The sequence below is a fragment of the Pleurodeles waltl genome, chromosome 11 (genome assembly GCF_031143425.1).
Source record: "Pleurodeles waltl isolate 20211129_DDA chromosome 11, aPleWal1.hap1.20221129, whole genome shotgun sequence".
Classification (NCBI taxonomy): Eukaryota; Metazoa; Chordata; class Amphibia; order Caudata; family Salamandridae; genus Pleurodeles; species Pleurodeles waltl.
Genome location: NC_090450.1, coordinates 20414238 through 20427736, shown reverse-complemented (window position 1 = coordinate 20427736; position 13499 = coordinate 20414238). Strand labels below are relative to the sequence as shown.

Sequence of the window (13499 nt, the reverse complement as noted above, 5' to 3'; positions counted from 1 at the left end):
TGGAAACGTGTTAGTTCTACCTTCCCTGGACTACACAGGCTCCCGGTCAGCAGACTGAATGTTCAGTGTCCTTACAGCAATTTATAAACCAGTGCAACGAAGAAGGGTGAGACACCGGAACACCAACCTCAACCCTTAATTGACGACCCTCCCACTGAGATGTCAGATTTAGAGAGGAAGGCTTCGGAGGCAAAAATGAGTCAGTCAAAAGGAGCAGGGGAACCGTCTTGACTCGGGCAAAGACCGAGCCAAAGATGTTTCGGTAAAAGTGGAAACCTTACTTCTAAAATGGTATCACTCTAGATTACTGTGTGTACAACATTGCTGTTGGCGTCTAGATGCCACAGAGATTGTGGTACCCTATACATCTGTTGGACTAGACTAGAGGTCAACAGTTATAGCTGTAAGCCTAGTCTAACAGCACCACAACGGCACATGGCACGGATTGTGAGGCCTTATTTTCACCAGTGCGGACAACCAAAACTTTCTAACACCACAGAGCGTGAGCTGTAAAACCTGACTGTCAACAGAACCACAGAGCATGGGCTGTGAAATCCAACTGCCTACAGAACCGCAGAGTATGGGCTGTGAAATCTAAATGCCTACAGAACCAGAGACCTGACTGCCAATAGAACATGGGCTGTGAACTTTTATTGCCCACAGAACCACAAGGAGTGGGCTGTGAAACCTGACTGCCCACAGAACCACAGGGAGAAAATGTGAAACCAGACTGCCCACAGAACCACAGGGAGAAAATGTGAAACCAGACTGCCCACAGATCCAGAGTGTGGGCTTTGAAATCTGACTGCCTACAGAACGACAGAGTGTGGGGGGCTGTGAAACCTGACTGCCACCAGAACCACACGGAATGGGCTGTGAAACACGGCTGCCTACAGAACAACAGAGAATGGGCTGTGAAACCTAACTGCGTACAGAACCACAAAGCTTGGGCAGCGAAACCTGACTGCCTACAGAACCACAGAGCCTGGCTTGTAAACCCTGACTGCCCACAGAACCACATGGCGTGGGCTGTGAAACCTGATTGCCTCCAGAACCACAGGGTGTGAGCTGTGACTGCCCACAGAACCACACAGTGTGGGCTGCGACAGAACAGACTTGTGACTAGAGGAGGGACCTTTCCAGCTGGAACGATGGGTAAAGGTGCTGAATCTCCCGATGCCCGGGACATCTTGTTTGGGGTCAAGGGCAACAAGTTTTTATGTTTACTTTGTCCTTGGGACAAGTAGGCCCAAACCCCTGCAGCACAAACCCTTTGGCTGCCTGTTTACAGAGAGTGGAACTCTCTGCAGTTGAGGTAATGTGTTTCCAAAAGATAATGCTGTTCAACTTGTATTTATGGTTCATTATTTGAAAGCCTTCATTATTAGGGTGCGTGCTGTAAATAAATGTTTTAAGGTCACACTTCACTACTGACGTTGGTTCCAATACAAAAAAAAAAAAAACGTGTACACACGTTTGAAAAGTTTAGGCTAAGAGGCTAAGTATAATGCTCCCAGAATGCTCTGTTTATATGCAAATGAAGTGTCATTTAGTAAAATGTGTTGATGCATGCTAGTATTTCCCAAAAATATTTCTAATGGAAAATCAGTGTAACCATTTTCAACACGATTATGGGAAGCATGAAAATAAACAAACACTGACAAAGCCAACTGATCTGACATATTTTTATAAGTCTTTTAGTTTCATCAATGCGTGTCTTGTTTTGACATGGCTTTTGTAACACTTTATTGTTGTGGGAGCTACCAGGCCCTCAACTTTGTAACAAACATTGGCAAAACCCCCCCAAAAAGTTTTTGAACTCTTAAAGCACACGTTGCCACCAGCGGCATAACAAAGGCCCCGCAGCCGCCCTCCAGGAGGCCCCTTCAGCACAGCACCTGCCCTGAGTGAGTCTGGAGAGGGGGCTCCTCCATGTTCTTTGCAAAGGGGCACCCTCCAGTTTCGTTACGTCACTGACTGCCACTGTAGTTCCTGACACTGAACAAAACTACTTTGTGTGGCAATATGCTCCTTGTGGAAGAGCAGAATGCGATCACTCACAGTAAAGCCAGCCGAAAGAGAGAGAAATAAAAGTTTAATAAAAACAAAATGTCTTTGTTAACACCAGACCTAATTAGGGACCAAGACCCACATGTAGGTAGCTTTTTGCATGTCGCAAACAGCGACTTTCGCTGTTTGCGACGTGCAAAAAGCACATTGTGATGCACATACCCAGTTTTGCGATTCAGTAACCTGGTTACCGAATCACAAAACAGTTTTGCGACTCGCAATTAGTAAGGGGTGTTCCCTTCCTAATTGCAACTCGCAGTGCAATGTAGGATTGTTTTGTGACCGCGAACGCGGGCGCAAACCAATCGCAGTTTGCACCCATTTCAAATGGGTGCTAACACTTTCGCAAAAGGGAAGTGATCCCCATGGGACCCCTTCCCCCATTGTGAATGTCACTGTAAACATTTTTTCAGAGCAGGCAGTGGTCCTGTGGACCACTGCCTGCTCTGAAAAAATGAAACGAAAACGTTTCATTTTTCGTTTTTGTTATGCATCTCGTTTTCCTTTAAGGAAAACGGGCTGCATTACAAAAAAAAACAAAAAAACCTGCTTTATTGAAAAGCAGTCACAGACATGGTGGTCTGCTGTCTCCAGCAGGCCACCATTCACGAGGGGGTCGCAAATTGCGACCCACCTCATGATTATTCATGATGTGGGCATTTGCGAAGCCCTTGCGAATCACAGATGGTGTCAAGGACACCATCCTACATTCGGATTTGCGACTCGCAATTTGCAGGTCACAAATCTGAACCTACCTGTGGCCCCAAATTCTTAAAGAAAGTCACAAAAGTCCACCCATGGTATATGTCGTACCCCTATAAAATATTTGTGAACTCTATTTTAGCATGGGTAAATACGATGTGTAGATTTGCTCATGTGAAAATCTATTGAGCATTTGCAAGTTAATTTTCCCTCCAGCCACTTTCTTCCCAACCCTGGAAGAAGTTCTAATTCTGCCATTGTCAGGAGTAAACGTCCAACCTTTCTTATTATGGGAAAATATTAGAGAGAAGCTGGTAAAAATCTTTAAAACATGCAGGTTAGTAGGTTTGCAGACTCAAAGGCATTCCTGCCCTGGAACTATTGCTTACTGCTTCCTCCAGCCCCAGTATGCAGATCTGCAGAAAGGTGGCAAAATAGGGAAATTGCTACAGTAGGGATTGAAACTCCAAGTATTCAAGCCCTACTATGGTAGTAGCCCTGGCATAATCAGAGAGGCTATTAATTGCTGCCATACTTTGTCGCCACACTACATGGCACCAAAGGGACAAGTAGATCTTTTTACAGGACAAGTAGATTTGAGAAGCAACCTGTCCCCTGGACAAGTAGATATTTTAATAAATTCCACACCCCTGCACTCAGAAGGCGTGGAGCGTCCATGGACCGGTGTGGAAGAGGAGGTATCTGGCAAAGCGCCGGCCCAAGGGCTCCACACTGTGGCGCCTTCCCTTTACTGTGATACTTTACCTACACTGTGGAAACCTACCTGCACTCTGGTACCCTACCTACACTGTGGAAACCTACCTAAATTTGTGCCTAACCTACACCGTGGTCCGCTACCTACACTGTGATACTCTACCTACACTGTGGAAAACTAACTACACTGGTACCCTACTTACACCATGGAAACCTACCTACAACGTGGGAAACCTACCTGCAACGTGGGAAACCTACCTATAGTCGTGCCTAACCTACACCATGGTATGCTACCTACACTGTGATACTCTACCTACACGTGGAAACCTACCTACACAGTTGCATCGTACCCTACCTACAACGTGGTACCTAACCTACTGTGGGACCCTACAGGGATGTGGAATTCCTATCTACCGACGCCCGGGACATCTTGTTTGGGGTCAAGGGCAACAAGTTTTTATGTTTACTTTGTCCTTGGGACAAGTAGGCCCAACCCCCTGCAGCACAAACCCTTTGGCTGCCTGTTTACAGAGAGTGGAACTCTCTGCAGTTGAGGTAATGTGTTTCCAAAAGATAATGCTGTTCGAACTTGTACAGGAACTACAGTGGCAGTCAGTGACGTAACGAAACTGGAGGGTGCCCCTTTGCAAAGAACATGGAGGAGCCCCCTCTCCAGACTCACTCAGGGCAGGTGCTGTGCTGAAGGGGCCTCCTGGAGGGCGGCTGCGGGGCCATTGTTATGCCGCTGGTGGCAACGTGTGCTTTAAGAGTTCAAAAACTTTTTGGGGGGGTTTTGCCAATGTTTGTTACAATGTTGAGGGCCTGGTAGCTCCCACAACAATAAAGTGTTACAAAAGCCATGTCAAAACAAGACACGCATTGATGAAACTAAAAGACTTATAAAAATATGTCAGATCAGTTGGCTTTGTCAGTGTTTGTTTATTTTCATGCTTCCCATAATCGTGTTGAAAATGGTTACACTGATTTTCCATTAGAAATATTTTTAGGAAATACTAGCATGCATCAACACATTTTACTAAATGACACTTCATTTGCATATAAACAGAGAGCATTCTGGGAGCATTATACTTAGCCTCTTAGCCTAAACTTTTCAAACGTGTGTACACGTTTTTTTTTTTTTGTATTGGAACCAACGTCAGTAGTGAAGTGTGACCTTAAAACATTTATTTACAGCACACACCCTAATAATGAAGGCTTTCAAATAATGAACCATAAATACAAGTTCGAACAGCATTATCTTTTGGAAACACATTACCTCAACTGCAGAGAGTTCCACTCTCTGTAAACAGGCAGCCAAAGGGTTTGTGCTGCAGGGGGTTGGGCCTACTTGTCCCAAGGACAAAGTAAACATAAAAACTTGTTGCCCTTGACCCCCAAACAAGATGTCCCGCTACGGTGGAGGAGGAGCAGGCCCCCCCCCCCCCCCCATCACGGGGCGGGGTTTGAGCAGGGCCCCTGAGAGGCGGCCCAGGCTCCCCAGGTCTCTCCCATCACAGGGGAGGAGGGGGAGGGAGGGGGGGTGAGCAGGGCCCCTGAGAGGCGGCCCAGGCTCCCCAGGTCTTTCCCATTGGGTGACAGGCTCTGACCCTCAGGGGCCTCAGATAGTTGAAGTCACGGCTGTTCGAGAGGCTCCTCGTGCTTACGGTCCAGGCACATGGGGGTCCACAATGGAAGACACCAAGTGACAGACTTGGGGCCCAGGGAGGCGGGTGACACAGGGCAGGGGGAGTAAATGAGCAGGAGGGGCCGGGGCAGGCAGAAGGCACAGTCATTGATACACCCCGCTGACCAGGGCAGCCACTCACTGACCTGCACCCCAAACACCAGGAGAATCAGACACCACAGAGGACAGGGCGGTTCAACACTGCTGCAGGGGCTCCAGAGAGGCATAAGGGGCCGGGGCAGGCAGAAGGCACAGTCATTGATACACCCCGCTGACCAGGACAGCCACCACTGACCAGCACCCCGAACACCAGCAGAATCAGACGCCACAGAGGACGGGGCGGTTCAACACTGCTGCTGGGGTTCCAAGAAGGCACAAGGGACCGTCTGAACCCCCACAGGAAACCCACACACCTGCACTCCGAGGGGTTGTGTACGTTCACCTCCCCCGAATCACTGGAAAAGAAAACGCACCAGACCGCTCATCTCTGAAGGTTTCCTAAGGACTCACCAAACGGAGTATGTCTACGGTTCCAAAGAGCGGCTTCTCTGCGTCACCAAACCGTGTGATCGTGGGCCAAGCATCCTCCTCCCAGTGCCGGGGTTCCCTTATTGAGGGGGAGGGGGGGGGGGGGGGCTCGGAAACAGACAGGACACAGATGTAAAGCGTGAAAGGATCAAGTAAACGAGCACTAGCCTCGCCATGCTGAAAACTCCCCCCTCCTCCCAAAGGGACAGCGGTGTCTGTGTCTAAGCGCTATCCTATGCATGAGGTCAACGACCATAGGCCGCGTGCGCAGGGACATTACAGGAGTGTGTGGGGGGAGTCTGACGCAGTTAGGGGCCCACTGTCCAGGAGCAGGGAGGGTTCCCCCACCTAGGAAGGGTGTGGGAGGGGGGCGGTGCAGTGTCCACTGTCTAGGGGAAGCATGGGGTCCCCCAGCCAGTGAGGAGCGCAAAGCTCACCGTCCAGGGGTCCCACAGCTCCTGTGAGGAGCGCGGAGCCCACCGCCCAGGGGTCATACTGCTAGAGAGGGGCGCAGAGCAACCGTCCAGGGGCCTCACAGCCAGAGAGAGTCGCAGAGCCCACCGTCCAGGGGTCCCACAGCCAGTGAGCGGCGCAGAGCCCACCGTCCAGGGGTCACACTACCATAGAGGGGCGCAGGGGCAAACCGCCCTGGGGTCCACTACCAGAGAGGATCGCAGGGCCCACCATCCATGGGTCCCACTTCCAGAGGGGCGCAGAGCCCACAGTCCATGGGTCCCACAGCTAGAGAGAAGCGCAGAGCCCATCGTCCAGGGGTCGCACAGCTAGAGAGGGGCGCAGTGCCCACCGTCCAGGGGTCCCGCAGCCTGCGAGGGTTGCAGAGCCCACCGTCCATGGGTCCTGCAGCTAGAGAGGGGCGCACAGCCCACTGTCCAGCGGTCCCACAGCCAGTGAGGGGCGCAGAGCTCACCGTCCAGGGGTCCCACATCTAGAGAGGGGCGCACAGCTCACCGTCCAGGGGTCCCACAGCCAGTGAGGGGCGCAGAGCTCACCGTCCAGGGGTCCCACAGCCAGTGAGGGGCGCAGAGCCAGAGAGGGGCGCACAGCCCACCGTCCAGGGGTCCCACAGCCAGTGAGGGGCGCAGAGCCAGAGAGGGGCGCAGAGCCAGAGAGGGGCGCAGAGCCAGAGAGGGGCGCAGAGCCAGAGAGGGGCGCACAGCCCACTGTCCAGGGGTCCCACAGCTAGAGAGGGGCGCAGTGCCCACCGTCCAGGGGTCCCGCAGCCAGAGAGAGTCGCAGAGCCCACCGTCCATGGGTCCTGCAGCTAGAGAGGGGCGCACAGCACACCGTCCAGGGGTCCCACAGCCAGAGAGAGTCGCAGAGCCCACCGTCCAGGGGTCCCACAGCCAGTGAGGGGCGCAGAGCTCACCGTCCAGGGGTCCCACAGCCAGTGAGGGGCGCAGAGCTCACCGTCCAGGGGTCCCACAGCCAGTGAGGGGCGCAGAGCTCACCGTCCAGGGGTCCCACAGCCAGTGAGGGGCGCAGAGCTCACCGTCCCGCACCGAGAGTGCTCACCCCACAGCTCAAGACTAATCAGCCCAGGACTAGTGTGTGTCAGTGGGGGTGGAGGCCGGTGGCGGGGGCTGAGCGCAGGAGCCGCAGGCACAGTCAGTCCGCCGCAACCTCGCAGCGGGAAAGACTCGGCGCAGGCACCGGGAGACAAGCCAACACTGGAGGGGACCCTGGCCGCCAGGACAAGCCAGAGAGACATCTGACTGTCAGGACAAGCCAGGAGAGCCCCTCACTGCCAGGACAAGCCAGGAGAACCCCTCACTACCAGAGGAGCCCCTCGCTACCAGGACAAGCCAGAGGAGCCCCTCACTGCCAGGACAAGCCAGGAGACCCCTCATTACCAGAGGAGCCCCTCGCTACCAGGACAAGCCCCTCACTGCCAGGACAAGCCAGGAGAGACCCTCGCTGCAAGAGCCATTCACTGCCAGGGCAAGTTAATCACTGCCAGGACAAGCCAGAGGAGCCCCTAACTGCCGGGACAAACCAAGGGAGCCCTTCACTTCCAGGACAAGCCAGGAGAGCCCCTCACTGCCAGGACAAGCCAGGAGAGCCCCTCACTGCCAGGACAAGCCAGCAGAGCCCCTCACTGCCAGGACAAGCCAGGAGAGCCCCTCACTGCCAGGACAAGCCAGGAGAGCCCTTCACTGCTAGGACAAGCCCTCAGTGCCAGGACAAGCTAGAGAAGCTCCTCCCTGCCAGGACAAGCCAGCGCAGCTCCACACCGCCTCCACAATTCAAAGGGACATCTAACTCCAAAGGCTCATCTCTTTCCCAGAGGGAATCCTTGATGTCGTTAGCAGCCAAGGGCACACCTAGCGACACTTTCAGAGCAAGTCAAAGAAGTACCTCAAAGCCTGAGCAAGCCAAGGCTTACCTCAGTGCCTGCGCAAACAGTGTCCGAGCAAGGCCAAGGCGTACCTCATAGCCTGAGGAAGTCAGAGGCGCAGCTTAGTGCCCGAGGAGGCCAAAGGTGTACCTCAGTGGCTGAGCAAGTTAAGTGTGTCACAGCTTCAGCAAGTCAAAGGCGTAGAACACTTCCTGAGCAAGCCAAAGGTGTACCTCACAGCCAGAGGTGTACCTCACAGCCAGAGGTGTACCTCACTGCCAGAGCAAGCCAGAGGTGTACCTCACAGCCAGAGGAGTACCTCACAGCCAGAGCAAGCCGAAGGTGTACCTCACAGCCAGAGGTGTACCTCACTGCCAGAGGTGTACCTCACAACTAGAGCAAGCCAAATGTGTAACTCATAGCCAGAGGTGTACCTCACAACCAGAGCAAGCCAAAGGCGTACCTCACAGCCAAAGGTGTACCTCACAGCCAGAGCAAGCCAAAGCCGTACCTCACAGCCAGAGGTGTACACCACAACCAGAGCTAGCCGAAGGTGCACCTCACAGCCTAAGCTAGCCAGAGGTGTACCTCACATGCTGAGCAAGCCGAAGGTGCACCTCCCAGGCTGAGGAAGTCAACGATGTGCTGCGCTAAACGAACAAGTCAGAGATGCTCGATACAAGAATAAGCAGATGTGACCTTACCACCAAGATCAGTAGACTAGCGCCTCACCGCTAGGGCAGACAATCCCCGCTCCGTCCAGACACGACAGATGAGCACCTCGCCACCAAGGCACGTCGACGAACCATCACCGCCAGAGCACGCTTCCTCCCAATGCCCTCCGCTGCCTTTTTATCCCCAACTGACGCTCGCTTGTGCCCCTGGCACTCTTCCAAAAAAGGGAAATAAAGGCACATGCCCCGTGGGGAGGAGGAGCAAATGCTAGCTTGGGTGACGGATTAGGACGGGCACACCAAAGGGGAGGGACCACCCCACAAGTGGGGGCAAACACACTGGCTTCAAACAGGACGACGAGAGAAGCACAGGAATACTTGGGATGGAAGGACATATCCCCTGCGGCAGGACGAACTAACCAGTCAAGAGCAAGGTACGCTTCCCAACTACCCCTACCCTGAATAGTGCCACCCTGCGGGACCTTGGTAAGGCCTGTGCTGACAGTGCCACCCTGTGGCACCTGGGTAAGGGCTCTCTTGTATAGCGCCACCCTGCAGGACCTGGGTATGAGCTGTCCTGACTAGTACCACTCTGTAGGACTTTTGTATGAGCTCTTCCTGAATAGTGCCACCCTGCAAGACCTGGGCAGCTGTCCAGAATAGTGCCACTCTGCGGGACCTGGGCAAATGCTGCTCGAAATAGTGCCACTCTGCGGGACGTGGGCAGGGGCCGTGAGGATAGTGTCCCCTGCGGGACATAGGTAAAGGCTGTTGTGAATAATGCCACTCTGTAGAACCTGGGTATGAGCTGCCCTGAATAGTGCCAGTCTGTAGGACCTGGGTTTGTGCTGTCCTGAATACTGGAATTCTGCGGGACCCAAGTAACGGATGCCCTGAATAGTGCCATCCTGCAAGTCCCTGGGCAATGGCTGTCCTAATAGTGCCACCCTGTGGGACCTGAACAAGGGCTGTCTTGATAGCGTCACCCAGCGGGACCTAGGTAAGGGCTCTCCTGAATAATGCCACTCTGTAGGAACTGGGTATGAGCGATCCTGAACAGAGCCACTGTGTGTGATCTGGGGATGAGATGTCCTGAATACTGTCACTCTGTGAGACCTGGGCAAGGGCTGTCCTGAATAATGCCACTCTGTGACCGGCGCAGGGGGTGACCTGAACAGTGTTCCCTGCAGGACCTTGGTTATGAGCTGCCCTGAATAGTGCCATTTAGTGTGACTTGGGAAAAGGCCTGTCTTGAATAGTGCCACCCTGAAATATATGGGCAAGGGCTGTTCCGAATAGTGCTACTACAGATGCCCCTCTGGCCTTGCAATGACACGGACAAAGGTTGCTGACAGTGTACGACCCAAGCGGTGTTCTTCGTCGAAACCCCCCACCCGTTAGGAGGGCTTTCACAGACCCCAGTGCCGCCCGAAACCCAAGAGACATGGAGGACTGATCCATGAAACTCACTTCACGCTGACTTGGCACGTTCAGAAATCTACACGCACACCACGCTTGATAAACGTGTGCTATAAGTATTTTTTTTTTTTTAACTATACGCTATTTAATTAAATTCCACCTGATGCCAGACAACTTAACTGTTAACTGCAAGTAATTAACCGTAAACCTGTGGTTACCATCAGTTCATTGTTGGTGCCCCTGCGAATGGCGCCCACCCTGCCACAGCCATGGCTGCAGAGGATCACAGCTGAGGCCCATCCGAATGGCGCACACCCTGCGCAGGTCACAGCTGATCCCCAGCAGAACAGCGCACACAGAGGCTGCTCACAGCCACGGCTGCAGAGGGTCACACCTCATGCCAGCCAGAATGGCGCACGCCCCGCGCCGCTCACAGCCACGGCTGCAAGGGCAGAGGAACACACCAGATGCCAGGCAGAATGGCGCACACACTGCGCCGGTCACAGCTGATCCCCAGCAGAACAGCGCACACAGAGGCTGCTCACAGCCACGGCTGCAGAGGGTCACACCTCATGCCAGCCAGAATGGCGCACGCCCCGCGCCGCTCACAGCCACGGCTGCAAGGGCAGAGGAACACACCAGATGCCAGGCAGAATGGCGCACACACTGCGCCGTTTAAAACCACGACTGCAAGGGCAACACCTGATGCCATGACGAATGGCGCACACCCTGCGCCGCTCAAAACCACGACTGCAAGGGCAGAGGGCAACACCTGATGCCATGACGAATGGCGCACACCCTGCGCGCTCACAGCCAGGGCTGCAGGGGGGAAAAAGAGGCACACCTGATGCCAGGCAGGATGGCGCACGCCCGGCGCCGCTCACAGCCATGGAGGGAAGGGTAGAAGGCCACAGGATGCCAGACAGGATGGCGCACACCCTGCGCCGCCTAAGCCACGGTCACACCTGATGCCAGGCACTCGAACCCAGCAAGCTAGCAAGTCTTCCGGGCCAGGAAGTCCAGGTTCTAATACTTGAACCGTGGGTCTCACAGTCCTAGATTTACAATGGGACAAACGGACTACACGTCCCATAATGCCAAGGAAAACAGTTTGCTGGGGAGCTTCTCAAGGACAGATCTGGGAAACTTGGAAGGCCTGGTATGTGCATGACTCCGTCGGAGGCAGCCTTCTAGTGGGTCGCGCATGCTCTTACCTGCATGAGCCTTTACTGAATGAGAACTACATTTTCCAAACAAGGCACTGTGTATTGGCTTTAATAAATATGAATGAAAGGGCCTCGTGGCTTTGTAATTAGTTCCCTGTCTCCGCCACCTATGCGGACGCTCGCATGCACGTCTGGGTGACTATGTGCATCTCTGCCTCTCGCGCCCTATACACAAATTAACTCCACGTACCCTCTTAGCCTCATGCACCCAGTGCCTGCTGTTCTCTGGAGTTAGCACATGCCAGGGCGCAGGGACTCGAGCCCGGTGAGGGCGCAGCTCAGGTCACTGAAGCAGAAGCCACAGAGCCCACAAGGGACACCCTCTTCCACCGACACTACAGCGGAACCAGAGTGCCACTCCCAAGTACTGTTAAGGGTGAATGTTCCTTTCACCGCAGGAGCACACGTACGGTGACAGCGCAGCCCAGGCCACTGAATCAGGAGCCACGCAGCCCACGAGAGACACCTAGTTCTACCGAGGGCCACCGCTGAGAGGCAGGGTACAGACACTAGCAATGCGTTAATGGTGCACGGTCCCCATCACCTCAGGGCGCAGGGGCACACGCACGGTGACAGCGCAGGCCACTGGATCAGGAGCCACGCAGCCCACAAGGGACACCCACTTCCACTGAGGGCCACCGCGGAGCAGCAGGGTACCGACACTAGCACTGTGTTAAGGGTGCAGGGTCCCCATCACCTCAGGGCGCAGGGGCACACGCACGGTGACAGCGCAGCTAAGGCCACTGGATCAGGTGCCACGCAGCCCACAAGAGACACCTAGTTCTACCGAGGGCCACCGCTGAGAGGCAGGGTACCGACAATAGCAATGTGTTAAGGGTGCAGGGTCCCCATCACCTCAGGGCGCAGGGGCACACGCACGGTGACAGCGCAGCTAAGGCCACTGGATCAGGAGCCACGCAGCCCACAAGAGACACCCACTTCCACCGAGGGCCACCGCGGAGCAGCAGGGTACCGACACTAGCAATGTGTTAAGGGTGCAGGGTCCCCCTCACCTCAGGGCGCAGGGGCACACGCACGGTGACAGCGCAGGCCACTGGATCAGGAGCCACGCAGCCCACATGAGACACCCACTTCCACCGAGGGCCACCGCGGAGCAGCAGGGTACCGACGCTAGCAATGTGTTAAGGGAGCAGGGTCCCATCACCTCAGGGCGCAGAGGCACACGCACGGTTACAGCGCAGGCCACTGGATCAGGAGCCACGCAGCCCACAAGGGACACCCACTTCCACCGGGGACCCCCCCAGAGAGGCAGGGTACCGACACTAGCAATGTGTTAAGGGTCCCCATCACCTCAGGGCGCAGAGGCACACGCACGGTGACAGCGCAGGCCACTGGATCAGGAGCCACGCAGCCCACAAGGGACACCCACTTCCACCGAGGGCCACCGCTGAGAGGCAGGGTACCGACGCTAGCAATGTGTTAAGGGAGCAGGGTCCCATCACCTCAGGGCGCAGGGGCACACGCACGGTTACAGCGCAGGCCACTGGATCAGGAGCCACGCAGCCCACAAGGGACACCCACTTCCACCGAGGGCCACCGCTGAGAGGCAGGGTACCGACGCTAGCAATGTGTTAAGGGTCCCCATCACCTCAGGGCGCAGAGGCACACGCACAGTTACAGCGCAGGCCACTGGATCAGGAGCCACGCAGCCCACAAGGGACACCCACTTCCACCGAGGGCCACCGCGGAGCCGCAGGGCAGCCAGAGGGCTCCTTCCCAGTACTGTGGTTCGGTTGAAGGGTCCCTCTCACCCCAAGTCGCAGGGTGTCGCTTTTCATTCCGGGGAGAGGTGCTTTCCTTAGAAACCAGACTGGGCTCGAGGCGAATTCACCTACCCCGCCTGCGGACGCCCTGGGCGATTTACTCCATATTTACGTCTTTCCATTTCCACGAGGGCTTTCGGTGGTCTGCTCCACCTATAATCCGGGCTTTCAGACGCAGGTGGAGCCGGGAATCCTGCGCCCGGGCATTATTTATAAATACTTCACCAGCCCGTTAATCACGCCGAGTTATAAATACTGCGTAAAGTTTGTTTCAAGTAGAATTCCGCAGGTTTAAAAGCTTCTCGGCGAAACAGCACAGACCTCAGGTGCAGTTCTGGTTAC

The 13499-nt window shown here is 54.9% G+C and overlaps 1 protein-coding gene across 1 annotated transcript in view; it reads right to left on the bottom strand.

Moving 5' to 3' along the window:
• Positions 1 to 13499, bottom strand: part of PSMD1 (proteasome 26S subunit, non-ATPase 1) — a 288795-nt gene that overhangs the window by 131539 nt on the left and 143757 nt on the right. The window lies entirely within an intron of this gene.